The sequence below is a fragment of the Artibeus jamaicensis genome, unplaced genomic scaffold (assembly GCF_021234435.1).
Source record: "Artibeus jamaicensis isolate MK-2021 breed Jamaican fruit bat unplaced genomic scaffold, CSHL_Jam_final contig_1028, whole genome shotgun sequence".
Lineage (NCBI taxonomy): Eukaryota > Metazoa > Chordata > Mammalia > Chiroptera > Phyllostomidae > Artibeus > Artibeus jamaicensis.
Window position 1 is genome coordinate 8,326,349 of NW_026521201.1, and position 12,395 is coordinate 8,338,743.

The 12,395-nt window shown below is 39.5% G+C and overlaps 1 protein-coding gene across 18 annotated transcripts in view; it reads left to right on the plus strand.

Moving 5' to 3' along the window:
* CACNA1C (calcium voltage-gated channel subunit alpha1 C) overlaps positions 1 to 12,395 on the plus strand; it is a 657,076-nt gene that overhangs the window by 610,942 nt on the left and 33,739 nt on the right. The gene's annotated exons all lie outside the window — the stretch shown is intronic.

Below are 12,395 nucleotides of genomic sequence, written 5' to 3' on the forward strand. Positions count from 1 at the left end.
AATGGGTTTTTTTTTTCCTTCTGCTTTTATGATTCTCTCTTTGGCTTTAACTTTTCTTATTTTAATTATGATGTGTCTTGGTGTGGGCCTATTTGGGTTCATCTTGTTTGGGACTCTGCACTTCCTGGACTTGTGTGTCTTTTTTCTTCATCAGGTTAGGGAAATTTTCTTCAAATATGTTCTTAATCCCTTGCTGTCTCTTTTCCTTCTGGTATCCCAATGATGCAGAGGTTGTTATACTTGATGTTGTCCCAGAGGTCCCTTAAACCAGGGGTCTCCAACCTCTGGCCCATAGACTGGTACCAGTCTGGGCCTGTTATGAAATGGGCCTCACAGCAGGAGGTGAGCTTGAATGTAATGCACTTGAATCATCCCCAAACCATCCCCTCACCCCTGGTCTGTGCAAAAATTACCTTCCACAAAACTGGCCTCTGGTGCCAAAAAAGGTTGGGGGCCACTGCCTTAAATTATCCTTATTTTTTTTTTTTTTCATTTTGCTGCTCTGATTGGGTGTTTTCTTCCAGCTTGTCTTTCAAATCACTGATTGGGTCCTCTGCTTCAACTAATCTGCTGTTGATTTCTTTCAGTGTATTCTTTTCAGTTATTGTAATCTTCATTTCTGACTGGTTCTATTCCATGGTTTCTATGTGCTATTTTTATGTTTTTGATGTTCTCACTAAGTTTTTTGAGCCACCATTCTATAACCACCATTTTGACCTCTGTATCTAATAGTTTGCTTGCCTCTATTTCATTAGGTTTTATTTTTCTGGGGATATTTTTTGTTCTTTCAATTGGGACATATTTCCTTTTTTCCTCATTTTGGCAGCCTCCCTGTATTTGTTTCTGTGTATTAGGTATAGCTACTATGTCTTTCAGTCTTGATATGTTGGCCTTATGTAATTGGTGTCCTTTGGGGCCCAGTGGCATAGTCTCCTGGACCCCTTATGCTGGATGATCCAGGAGTGTTTCTTGTGTGGGTTCTGTGTGCCCCACTGTTCTGGTTGAGCCTTGATTGCTATTACCATGTAAGTGGATGGGGTTGACCCTCAGGCTAGCTCACTGAGCAGATTGGCCATGACCAGAGTGTACAAGCTGCTATGTAGGGGCTGACCCTATGAGGTGGAATTTTCCCCAGCAGGGATATGGTGTCTGCTGAGACCTCCCTTTTTGCTTACTGCTTATAGGAGGTAATTGTGTCACACTATGTTGTGGTCTGAAGCCAGTCACCAGGTGTGTTTATTCTGGTATTTCTTGGGTGGAACTCCAGTGTAGATCAGCTATGGGCTACCTGATGAAAGCTACAGAGCAATCCATGGTTGGTGCTCCCTATGCTGGGCCTAGGTACATGTAGGAGGGGCCAACCTGCTTACTAAAACAGGCAGCCAACAGTACCAAGTCTGGGGCATGTCAGGAAAAAGCTAAGGCAGCTTAACCCTGAAACCCACCACCACCTACTGGCTGTCCATTAAGCTCAGCCAATGAAAGGGCCTCTGATAGTATGCAAATCGTGTGAGGCAGGTTCTCAGGGAGTCACCAGGTAAGGGAAAATGGTATTCACCAGGTTAATACAGATTCGAAGTAGGAGCCAGTGCTGAGTCTGAAGTCACTCAGCAAAAATGTCAGGGTATACCAAAGCTAGTTGCACCAGCCTGGGATCTGCAGAAGTTTGCACTAGGTAGGGTCTCAGGAAGTCATCGTGGTAGAGCTAGTAAATTCATCAGGCTACAGCAGATTAAGATTTGGCTGTGTGGAGGGAGGGCTTAATACAGGAAAGGTGGTGCCTGTCAGGCATGTGGGAAGACAGACTTTGCCTTAAACCACACAATTCAGTTTCTCCCTGAGTGTGTTTGGTACCCACCCCACCTCTCTGCCAACCCTGTACTCCAAGCTCGCCTGCAGTTCCTCAAAGGTTTTTAAAGAAATTCTGGAATGCAAACCCAGGCTGGTTCCTGCTGGCAGAGCTTACACTGGTGAGGAAGTTGGTTAGGGCAGGGCCTCTGGGAGTTGTCAAGGTGGGGCTAGTGTAGCTCACCAGGCTAATGCCCTAAAAGGACCATGCTTAACCCAAGAAAGATGGCATCCATTTGCAGTGCAGGAAAGGGACTCAACACGGGGACATTAGTGGCTGTCCCTCCAGCCCTGTCTCCGAAGCCTCACTACTCTGTCTCTCCCTATATAACTGTGGCATCCATTTTCCACCCTATTCTTGCAAGAGCTCAGGGTGAATGCCTGCAAATGAGTTTGTGTGCAAGCCCTTTAAGAGGACTCCTTGGTTTCTGGCAGCCTTATGTATTACCTGAGTGGATGTAATTGCTGCTGATTTTCACAGCCAGATGTTATGTGGGCTCCTGACACTGGTGCTCAGAAGAGGACTAGGGAGCTTGTCATGGGGTTGAGACCCCTTGCTTTTAAGAGAAGACCTTGCAGCTGAGATATGCCTCCAGATTCTCAACCAACACATGTGGGTGCAGGGCCAGACCATCTCATACCTCTGTCTATCAGTCTTCATTTAGCTTCTTCTGTGTATTATTAGTTATAAGACTTCTGTTCAGCTAGTAGTCTTCAGATGGTTATTCAAGCTGATTGTCCTGTAATTTAGTTGTAATTTTGATGTGGTAATGGGAGGAGGTGAATGCAACTTCTACCTATTTTGCCATCTTTGACTGAAAATGATTATGTGCTTTTTTTGAAGGTTGTTATACCTTATGTCAAAAGTGTTAACTTAGATACACAGGAAAAAATGGACAGGGCTTGCTTAAGGCAAATATAAAACTTTTTACTAAAAAAATTATATGCCTGAAATTTATACCCACCAACACCTGCCCCACTAGGAATTTATGATGGGATCACCCTGTGAGGTTACTTTCCATAGAACCTCCCCTTATTATATCCACAGACCCCCCCCCTTTTTGTCACAAATCATTCCACAGGATGGACTGATGGCCAACATTTCAATCAGATAGTGTGGTCTCACAGCACTAGGAAGACTCATCCCTAGAAAGTCTCAGTTTCAACCTCATCTTGTTGACTATTAGAGATGGGGCAATACTGCGACTATGGGCTCTGAGTTGAGGCCAAATTTTTTCTCAAAAGTGGAGAGCAGGTAAATGGAAGGTAGTCCATTCTTATGGCCTTCATTGAGGAAAAAAAATAACGCTGTAGATCATTTCTATCCTGTGAACTGTCGTGATCCAAGTTTTGCCCTTTGTCTCATATTTCTATATTTGACATCTACTATAACATTTACATAAGCCATGAAGTGTATTAACAATTATTTTACACCATGTTTTGTAATCATAAAAAGACTATACAGAAAAACCCATAGAACAAGTTTAACTATTCTTATGACTAATATCATTAGCAAACAGGTAAAGGCAATCAGACAAAATGGATTCTGAGTTCAGTACCAATCCATAGGTATACAGGCCTTGGTGATATCTTGGGATAGCTGTCAGCAACCTATGGCGTCAGAAGCTTCTCATCCTAGAGAAGGCTTTGATGTCTGCTGTAGGTGGGGGCAAGTGTCAGAGATAGGGGCAAATGTCCATTCATGATGAGGCACCTGCTAAGGTGCCTTCCAACAATATTGAAGTGTCTTTTTTTAATGTCCCTTCCAAGAAACAAAACCTAGAGTACTTATTTCCTGGGAGCTCTCAATGAAAGGAAGTGGTTAGCAACCTTGGCAATCGTGTAAGATGGCTCCTTTCAATGTTGTCAGCTCATAAATTCCTTCATCTAAGGTCAAAATAAATGTACTGTGACAAACAAAGGAATGCAAAAGCCAAAACATGGGGAGTGAGGGAGCAGGAGAGAACCAAGCAGCACCATCGATGCGACTTCTTCTTTAACTTCCAACCGTCACTTACCCGCACACGTGCCACTGACGTTTTCTCTGTGCGCATTGAGACTTTCACCCTGAAAACCTCACTATCTGATGAAAACGAAGCAATCAATTAGCATTCTTTAGCTTGAACGTTTTATTCTAGAAACATTTTTCATAGATATCAAAGTTGTTATCAACATGAACTTATTTTTATAAAACCCAGGCTAAATAAAGATTTGTCTGTTTTACTTAAACCAACAAACTTAAGCTAACTTTCATTTACTAAGGATTAATTTTAGATTGTGTGAACTTAAAAGGTGTTTGAGTTAGTTTCTATATTTCTGAGAATTTCAGAATACCTCATCTTTACAGGTGTTTGCCTTTAAAAAAATTCCAACACCTCCCCCCGGAGGCAGAAAACTATCTCACATTCACACACACTCATATGGACACACAGGCAGACACAGAGGCCTTTCATCAGGAGAATGCACTAGCTCATAAAAGAACACTCAGATTTTGCTTTGGAGACATTTACAATTTATATCTGTTCTTGACCAGTCCAGTTCCAAATGACCTTCCCCCTTTAAAATAAGGACAGCCATTTTTAAGTACCTCAGAGAATTGGGTTGACACCTGAAGGACATCATAGGTCAATCAATTTATTTAAACCCTCTTTTTAAAGCTTCAGTAGACCAATAAAACATGCTTTCCATGTATTCTGCCTAATTTTATAGCCAGCTTTTTCAAAAGATTAATTTAGAAGTATTGAAGGATCCTCATGATAGCCATCTTAGTTATAGATGGTGGGTTGAGTGTTGTGGGACTTGTTAGCTTCAGAGGATTAATTCTGTCTTAATTCTGTCTGTTAATTCTGAGATCCCTGGAGTCGACAAACTTCTAGGGAAAACCAGCCCTTGTGTGAACATCTCCAGATGAGCCAAAGCAGTGACTATCCCTGTAGGCTTTGTGCCCTACAGGAAATGTTTCCTCCTGAAACAAAGATTGTTATCACCTGACAATACCCAAGTAAGGGCCAGTGAGAGCTTACTGGATGTTGCTGAAACCACAATGCTTTCCAAAGCATGGGCCCCTCTCTTGGGTTCCTCTCTCAGGGTGAACCCATTCCAGGGTGCCCTGTCTCTCTCCCCAAGGCTCCTGTCAGCTTCTCTGGGATCAACTGCCTTACCATACTTGGCAACTCCCAGCACCCATCTTTGCCACTCTGGATTCAGGGATCTAAACAACTATCATCACCCCTCTGGCTATTCAGGTTGGGGAAGCAAGCTTCCTTTCTCTTTCAGGGCTGAAGAGAGAGTTCAGTCTTTCATTTAAACACCAGAGATTTTGTGGAGACTCTTAGTAAGCAATCCAGTTAAAAATAGCAACACTTTTTTCCCCCTACCCCAGGTTATCACAACCCTTATATACCTCGAGCATTTTCTAAGAGTAGCTCAAATAAAGTCAAGACCAGCTGCTTAAAGCAGTGAGGCCCTGGGTTCCAAGAGAGACTCACCCAAGTTCACCAGGTGTGAAGTGGGGAGCTGGTAGGGCATAGTGGACCCTTGCTTGTACCTAGCACTGGCTCCGGGTCCACAGGGTGGCCGTGGGTAGGCTTGTTTCCAACATTGCTGACAGTGCCAAGTAAATGTCAACATAAGAAACAACTAAACCTGTAGATATTGTTTTATGACTTTTTTGGGACCAAACTGACAACATATGCCAGGAGCAAGATCTCAAATGCTCCCTCAAATCCAGTTTTTTAAAAAAATTGACACAACAACATCAGAAATAAGAAATGCAACATAATTACAAATGTGGATGTGATTTTTAGAATGATAAGAGAATATTAACAAATTTATGCCAATATTTGAAAATGTAGATAAAATGGATGCTTTTATTCTGAACTATTTTTTAAATCCTCACCTGAGGATATGTTTATTGATTTGAGAGACAGAGAGAGAGAGAGAAATTGATGTGAGAAACATCAATTCATTGCTTCCTGTAAGCACCCTGAACAGGTATCGAACCCACAACCTAGGTGCCCTGACCAGAAATCAAGCTAACAACCTTTTGGTGTATGGGATGACACTCCAACCAACTGAGCCACCTGATCAGGGTAAAGTAGATGCTTTTATATAAGAAAGCACAAATCACAAAATTGTCTTAAGAATTTGTTTTAATTAACCACAGTAGAAATTGGAAAGGCAGTCAAAGTTTTAGTCCTCAGAAAGGCCAAAGATTTAATATTTTTATGTGTAATGTCTACTAAAGTAGCAAGGGGTATGTCATTCCTGTGTTACATAAATTTTCCAGGAATAAAAAGTAGTAGAGAACCTCCCCAGTCATTCCATTGTGAAAAGAAAAAAGGCAAGAAATAAAATATGAAAATCTGTAGACCTAATTGTCATTGTATGCAAACAGTGGACTAATCCAAGTAGAAAATTCAAGCTGAAAAGACGTTATGACAATCAATAAGATTGGTAAGGTGGGAAATTAATAAAAGATTACAATCACTTTCCTGTACTAATAATGGTTAGATTGGTCAACCTGTTGTAACAAAATACCATAAACTGGGTGCCTTAAGCAACAAACATTTCTTTCTCACACTTGTGGAGGCTGGAAGTTCAAGATCAGGGTCCTGGTTCTTTCAGTTCCTGGTTAAAACCCTTTTGCTGACCTGTTGACAGCCACCTTATCACTGTGACCTCTCATGATAGGAGAGAGAGAAAAAAACTCTAGTCTCCCTTCTTTTTAAAATATATTTTATTAATCATGCCATTACAGTTGTTCTATTCCCCCCTTCATTCCCCTCTACCCTGCACACCTCCTCCCCTACTGTTCTCCCCTTTAGTTTATGACCACGTGTCTCAAGTTCTTTAGATTCTATATTTCCCCTATTATTCTTGCCCTCCCCCCATCTACTTTCTACCTACCGTCTATGCTACTTATTTCCTGTACCTTCTCCTTCTCCCACTCCCCTGTTGCTAACCCTCCATGAGATCTTCATTGCTATGGTTCTGCTCCTGATCTAGCTGTCCTCTTAGTTTGCTTTTGTTTTAGGTATGGTTGTTAATAGCTGTGAGTTTGCTGTCCTTTCACTGTTTACCTTTTGTATCTTCTTTTTCTTAGGTAAGTCCCTTTAACATTTCATATAATAAGGGCTTGGTGATGATGAACTCCTTGAATGTGACATTATCTGAGAAGCACTTTATCTGTCCTTCCATTCTAAATGAAAGCTTTGCTGGATAGATCAATCTTGGATGTAGGTCTTTGGATTTCATGACTTGGAATACTTCTTTCCAGCCCCTTCTTGCCTATAAGATCTCTTTTGATAAATCAGCTGACAGTCTGATGGGAACTCTTTTGTAGGTGACTGTCCCCTTATCTCTTGCTGCTTCTAGGATTCTCTCCTTCATTTTAATTTTGGGTAATGTAATGATGATGTGCCTTGGTGTGTTTCTTCTTGGGTCCAACTTCTTTGGGACTCTCTGAGCTTCCTGGATTTCCTGAAAGTCTATTGCCTTTGCCAGATTGGGGAAGTTCTTCTTTATTATTTGTTCAAATAAGTTTTCTACTCATGGCTGTTCCTCTTCCCCTTCTGGTACCCCTATAATTTGGATGTTGGAACATTTAAAGATGTCCTGAAGGTTCCTAAGCCTCTCCTCATTTTTTCAATTCTTGTTTCTACATCCTTTTCTGTTTGGTCATTTTTTTCCTCCTTCTGGTCCGCTCCTTTGATTTGAGTCCCAGTTTCCTTTCCATTATTATTGGTTTCCTGTGTATTTCCCTTCATTTCAATTAGTTTAGCTTCCATATGTTCCTCTAATTTATGACTAAAATCAACCAGTTCTGTGAGCATCCTGATCACCAGTGTTTTGAACTGTGCGTCTGAGAGTTTTGCTATTTCTTCATCGCTTAGATTTATTGGCTCTGGGGCTCTGAGTTGTTCTTGAGCCATGTTTTGATCTGTTCGTGCTGGTTTGGCTGGAGGGTTTGCTTTTGTCAGACTTCCATGTAGTTCAATTTTCTGTGTTTGGCTGTGTTTTTGTTGCTAAAACATTGTTGTTTTTAAACTTGGTTGTGTGAGAAGGTGAAGTGCTTCCACCTACGCCTCCATCTTGGTGGAAGTCTCTCCCTTTTCTTATAAAGGCACTGACCTCAGCATATGACCTGACCTAAAGCTAATTACTTTCTAAGGTCCCACCTGCAAATGCTAGCACATTGAGGTTTAGGGCTTCAACATACGAATTCTGGAGAGACACATTTGCATCCGTAACAACTTATAACTAATTAGTAAGTATAATAAACAAGATCATATGCTATCACTTTTTAGTCAATATTATAATGCAAGTTTTAACCAATACAGTAAGATGAGAAAAATGAATCAAATGGTATGAACTGGAGAAAGAGAAACAAAATTAAAATCCAAAAATACTGATTGCCAAACTCAACAACAGAACAATAAACACATTTAAAAATGGCCTTGACATCCAAATAGGAAAGGAGGAAACAAAACTGTCACTGTTTGCAGATGACATGATAGTATACATGGAAAATCCTATAGACTCTACCCGAAAACTGCTCAAACTAATTAATGAATTTGGCAAAACAGCAGGATACAAAGTCAATATCCAGAAATCAAAGGCATTTTTGTATACAAACGATGAATCAGCAGAAGCAGAAATCAAGGAAAAAATCCCATTCGATATAGCAAAAAGAAAAATAAAATATCTGGGAATAAACCTAACCAAGGAGGTAAAAGTCCTGTATGCAGAAAATTACACAGCACTGAAGAAAGAAATCAGGGAAGACACAAACAAATGGAAACACATACCTTGTTCATGGATTGGAAGAATTAACATCATCAGAATGTCCATACTACCCAAAGCAATATACAGATTCAATGCAATACCTATTAAAGTACCAATGGTGTATTTCACAGACATAGAACAAACACTTCAAAAATTTATATGGAATCATAAACAAGCCCGAATAGCAGCTGCTCTTTTGAGAAAGAAGAACAAAGTAGGAGGGATCACAATACCTGATATCAAACTGTATTACAAACCCACAGTAATCAAAACAGCCTGGTACTGGCATAAAAACAGGCACATAGACCAATGGAACAGAACAGAGAGCCCGGAAATCAACCCAACTCTCTACAGTCAATTAATATTTGACAAAGGGGGTAGTAACATAAAATGGAGTAAAGATAGCCTCTTCAACAAATGGTGTTGGGAGAAGTGGATAGCTACGTGCAAAAAAATGAAACTTGAGCACAGACTTACACCATACACCAAAATAAATTCAAGGTGGATAAAAGACTTAAATGTAAGCCGTGACACCATTAAAGTCCTAGAGGAGAACATTGGCAAGAAAATCTCAGATATTTCACGCAGCAACTTTTTTTACTGATATGTCCCCTAGAGCAAGGAATATAAAGGAAAGAATAAACAAATGGGATCTCATCAAAATAAAAAGCTTCTGCGTGGCTAAAGAAAACAGTATTAAATTAGCAAGACAACCAACTGTATGGGAAAACATATTTGCCAATGATACCTCAGACAAAGGTTTAATCTCCAAAATATACAAAGAACTTATACGACTCCACTCTAGGAAGACATTGAACCCAATTAAAAAATGGGAAAAGGACTTGAACAGACACTTCTCTAAAGAGGACGTACAGAATATCCAGAGACACTTGAAGAGATGCTCAATATCATTAGCTATCAGAGAGATGCAAATTAAAACCACAATGAGATACCACTTTACACCAGTCAGGATGGCTATAATAAACAAAGCAACAAACAACAAATGTCGGAGAGGTTGTGGGGAAAAGGGGACCCTAGTTCACTGTTGGTGGGATTGCAGACTGGTACAACCATTATGGAAAACAGTATGGAATTTTCTCAGAAAAATAAAAATTGACCTGCCTTTTGACCCAGCAATTCCACTGCTAGGATTATACCCCAAGAATCCTAAAACATCAATTTCAAAGAACCTATGCACCACAATGTTCATAGCAGCACAATTTACAATAGCCAAGAGCTGGAAGCACCCTAGGTGCCCATCAGTAAACAAATGGATCAAAAAATTGTGGTACATATACACAATGAAATTCTATGCAGCAGAGAGAAAGAAGGAGCTCCTACCCTTTGCAACAATATGGATGGAACTGGAAAGCATTATGCTGAGTGAAATAGGTCAGGCATTGAAAGACAAATACCATATGATCTCACCTTTGACAGGAAGCTAAAGAATAAAACAAAGAAGCAAACAGAATAAAAACAAAGACACTGAAATAGAGAACAAGTGGGCAGCGACCAGAGGGGAGAGGGAAGGGAATTTAAGGGGGGAGGAAAAGGGGGAGGGATTTTGAGGAACAAGTATGAAAGACACAGGGATGAGGACTGGGGGAGGGGAAATTGGAGGGAGGGGGGAGACAGGGTGGGGGGGGTGGGATGGGAGAAATAGATAAAAAATGTACTTGAAAAGTAACTAAATAAAATTTATTATTAAAAAAATGGCCTTGAATAGACATTTCTCTGAAGAAGGTATATGAATGACCAATGAGCACATTGGAAGATGCTAAATATCATTAATAATAATGGAAATGCAAATCAAAACTGCATCAAGATACCTCACACATTAGGATGGCTACTATTTTAAAAAAAAGTGTTGGAGAGGATGTGGAGGAATTGGAAACCATGGGTGCTGTTGGTAGGAATATAAAACGGTACAGCCACTGTGAAGAACAGTATGGTAGTCCCACAAAAAAAATTAAAAACAATGACCATACAATCCAGCAATTCCCATTCTGGGAATATACTCAAAAGAATTGAAAGCAGTCTACGGCCATACCGCCCTGAACGCGCCCAATCTCGTCTGATCTCGGAAGCTAAGCAGGGTTGGGCCTGGTTAGTACTTGGATGGGAGAATTGAAAGCAAGGTCTCAAAAAGATATCTGTACACCCATATTCATAGCAGCATTATTCATCAGAGCTAAAATGTGGAAGCAACCCAAGTGTCCATAGGCCAATGGGCACTTGTGCTATATACATACACCAGAACGTTATTCAGCCTTTAAAAAGGAAGAAAATTCCACAGTATGTTATAGCATGGATGAATCTTGAGGTCATTATGCTATGTAAAGTAAGCCAATCACAAAAAGACACTTTATGATTCCACTTAAATGAGGTACTTAGTCAAAATCATAAAGACAGAAAATACAATGGTGGCTGTCAGAGCCTGGGGAGGTTGTGTAACAGGCATAATTTCAGTTTTACAAGATGAAAACAGTTATGGGAATGGGTAGTAGAGACTGGTTGCACAACAAGGTAAATATATTTAATATCGCTAACCCTACCCTTAAAAATGGCTAAGATGGTAAATTTTGTTGTGTGTATTTTACCATAATAAAAAAGAAAACATGAACGTGGTATATGCTTTCACTTATCTTCTTCAATTTCCTTCTTCAGAGTCATAATTTTCCAAGGTATTTAACCAAAGAGGTCTTTGACATCTTTGGTTAAGTTTATTCCTAGGTATTTTATTATTTTTGAAGCAATTGTGAATAAGATTGTTTTCTTAATTTCCCTTCCTGTTAGTTTGTTATTGGCATTTAAAATTTTCTGGATTTTAATTTTGTATCCTGCTACTTTGTTGAATTCATTTATCAGTTCATCTAGTTTCTTGTAGGAATCTTTGGGGTTCTGTATATACAATATCATGTCATCTGCAAATAATGACAGTTTTATTCCCTTCCAATTTGAATGCCTTTTATTTCTTCTTGTCAGGATGCCATGGCTAAGACTTTCAGTGCTATGTTGAATAAGAGAGGGGAAAGTGGACATGCCTGTCTTGTTCCTGATCTTAAGGGGAAAACATGTAGTTTTTACCTGTTGAGTATGATGCTGGCAGTACGTTTGTCATATATGGCCTTTATTATGTTTAGGTACCCATATTTTGCTTTGTGTAATACACAATTTTTTGCCCAAATTTTTGAGAGAAAAATAAGGATGCTCATGTTACATGGGTAGCACTAATTCTTTATGTATATAAATGTTTTTAATTATTTTATTTATGCTTATACATTAAAAGGGTAACTCTAAAAAGCAATAATAATAACTGTATGTAAAATAATACCCTGGAATATGATAATCAGTTTTGTTTCTCAATATAGATAAAAAATCGAATTAAAAATTCAAATGAAAGATTTTTTTTTCTGAAAGCTTGGGCCAAAATTATGGGTGGACATTATACATGGCAAAATATGGCATGTTTCCTCTATTCCCATTTTGCTGACAGTGTTTATCATATATAGGTACCAAATTTTGTCACAAGCATTTTCTGCACCTATTGATATGATCATGTGGTTTTTATTCTTCATTTTGTTTATGTGGTGAATCACATTTATTGATTTGTGAATGTTCTACCAATCTTGCATTTCCCGAATAAATCCCACTTGATCATGGTGTTTGATCATTTTGATGCATTGCTGTATTCAGTTTACTAATATTTTGTTGAGGCTTTTAGCATCTGTGTTCATCAGCACTGTTGGCCTATAATTTTC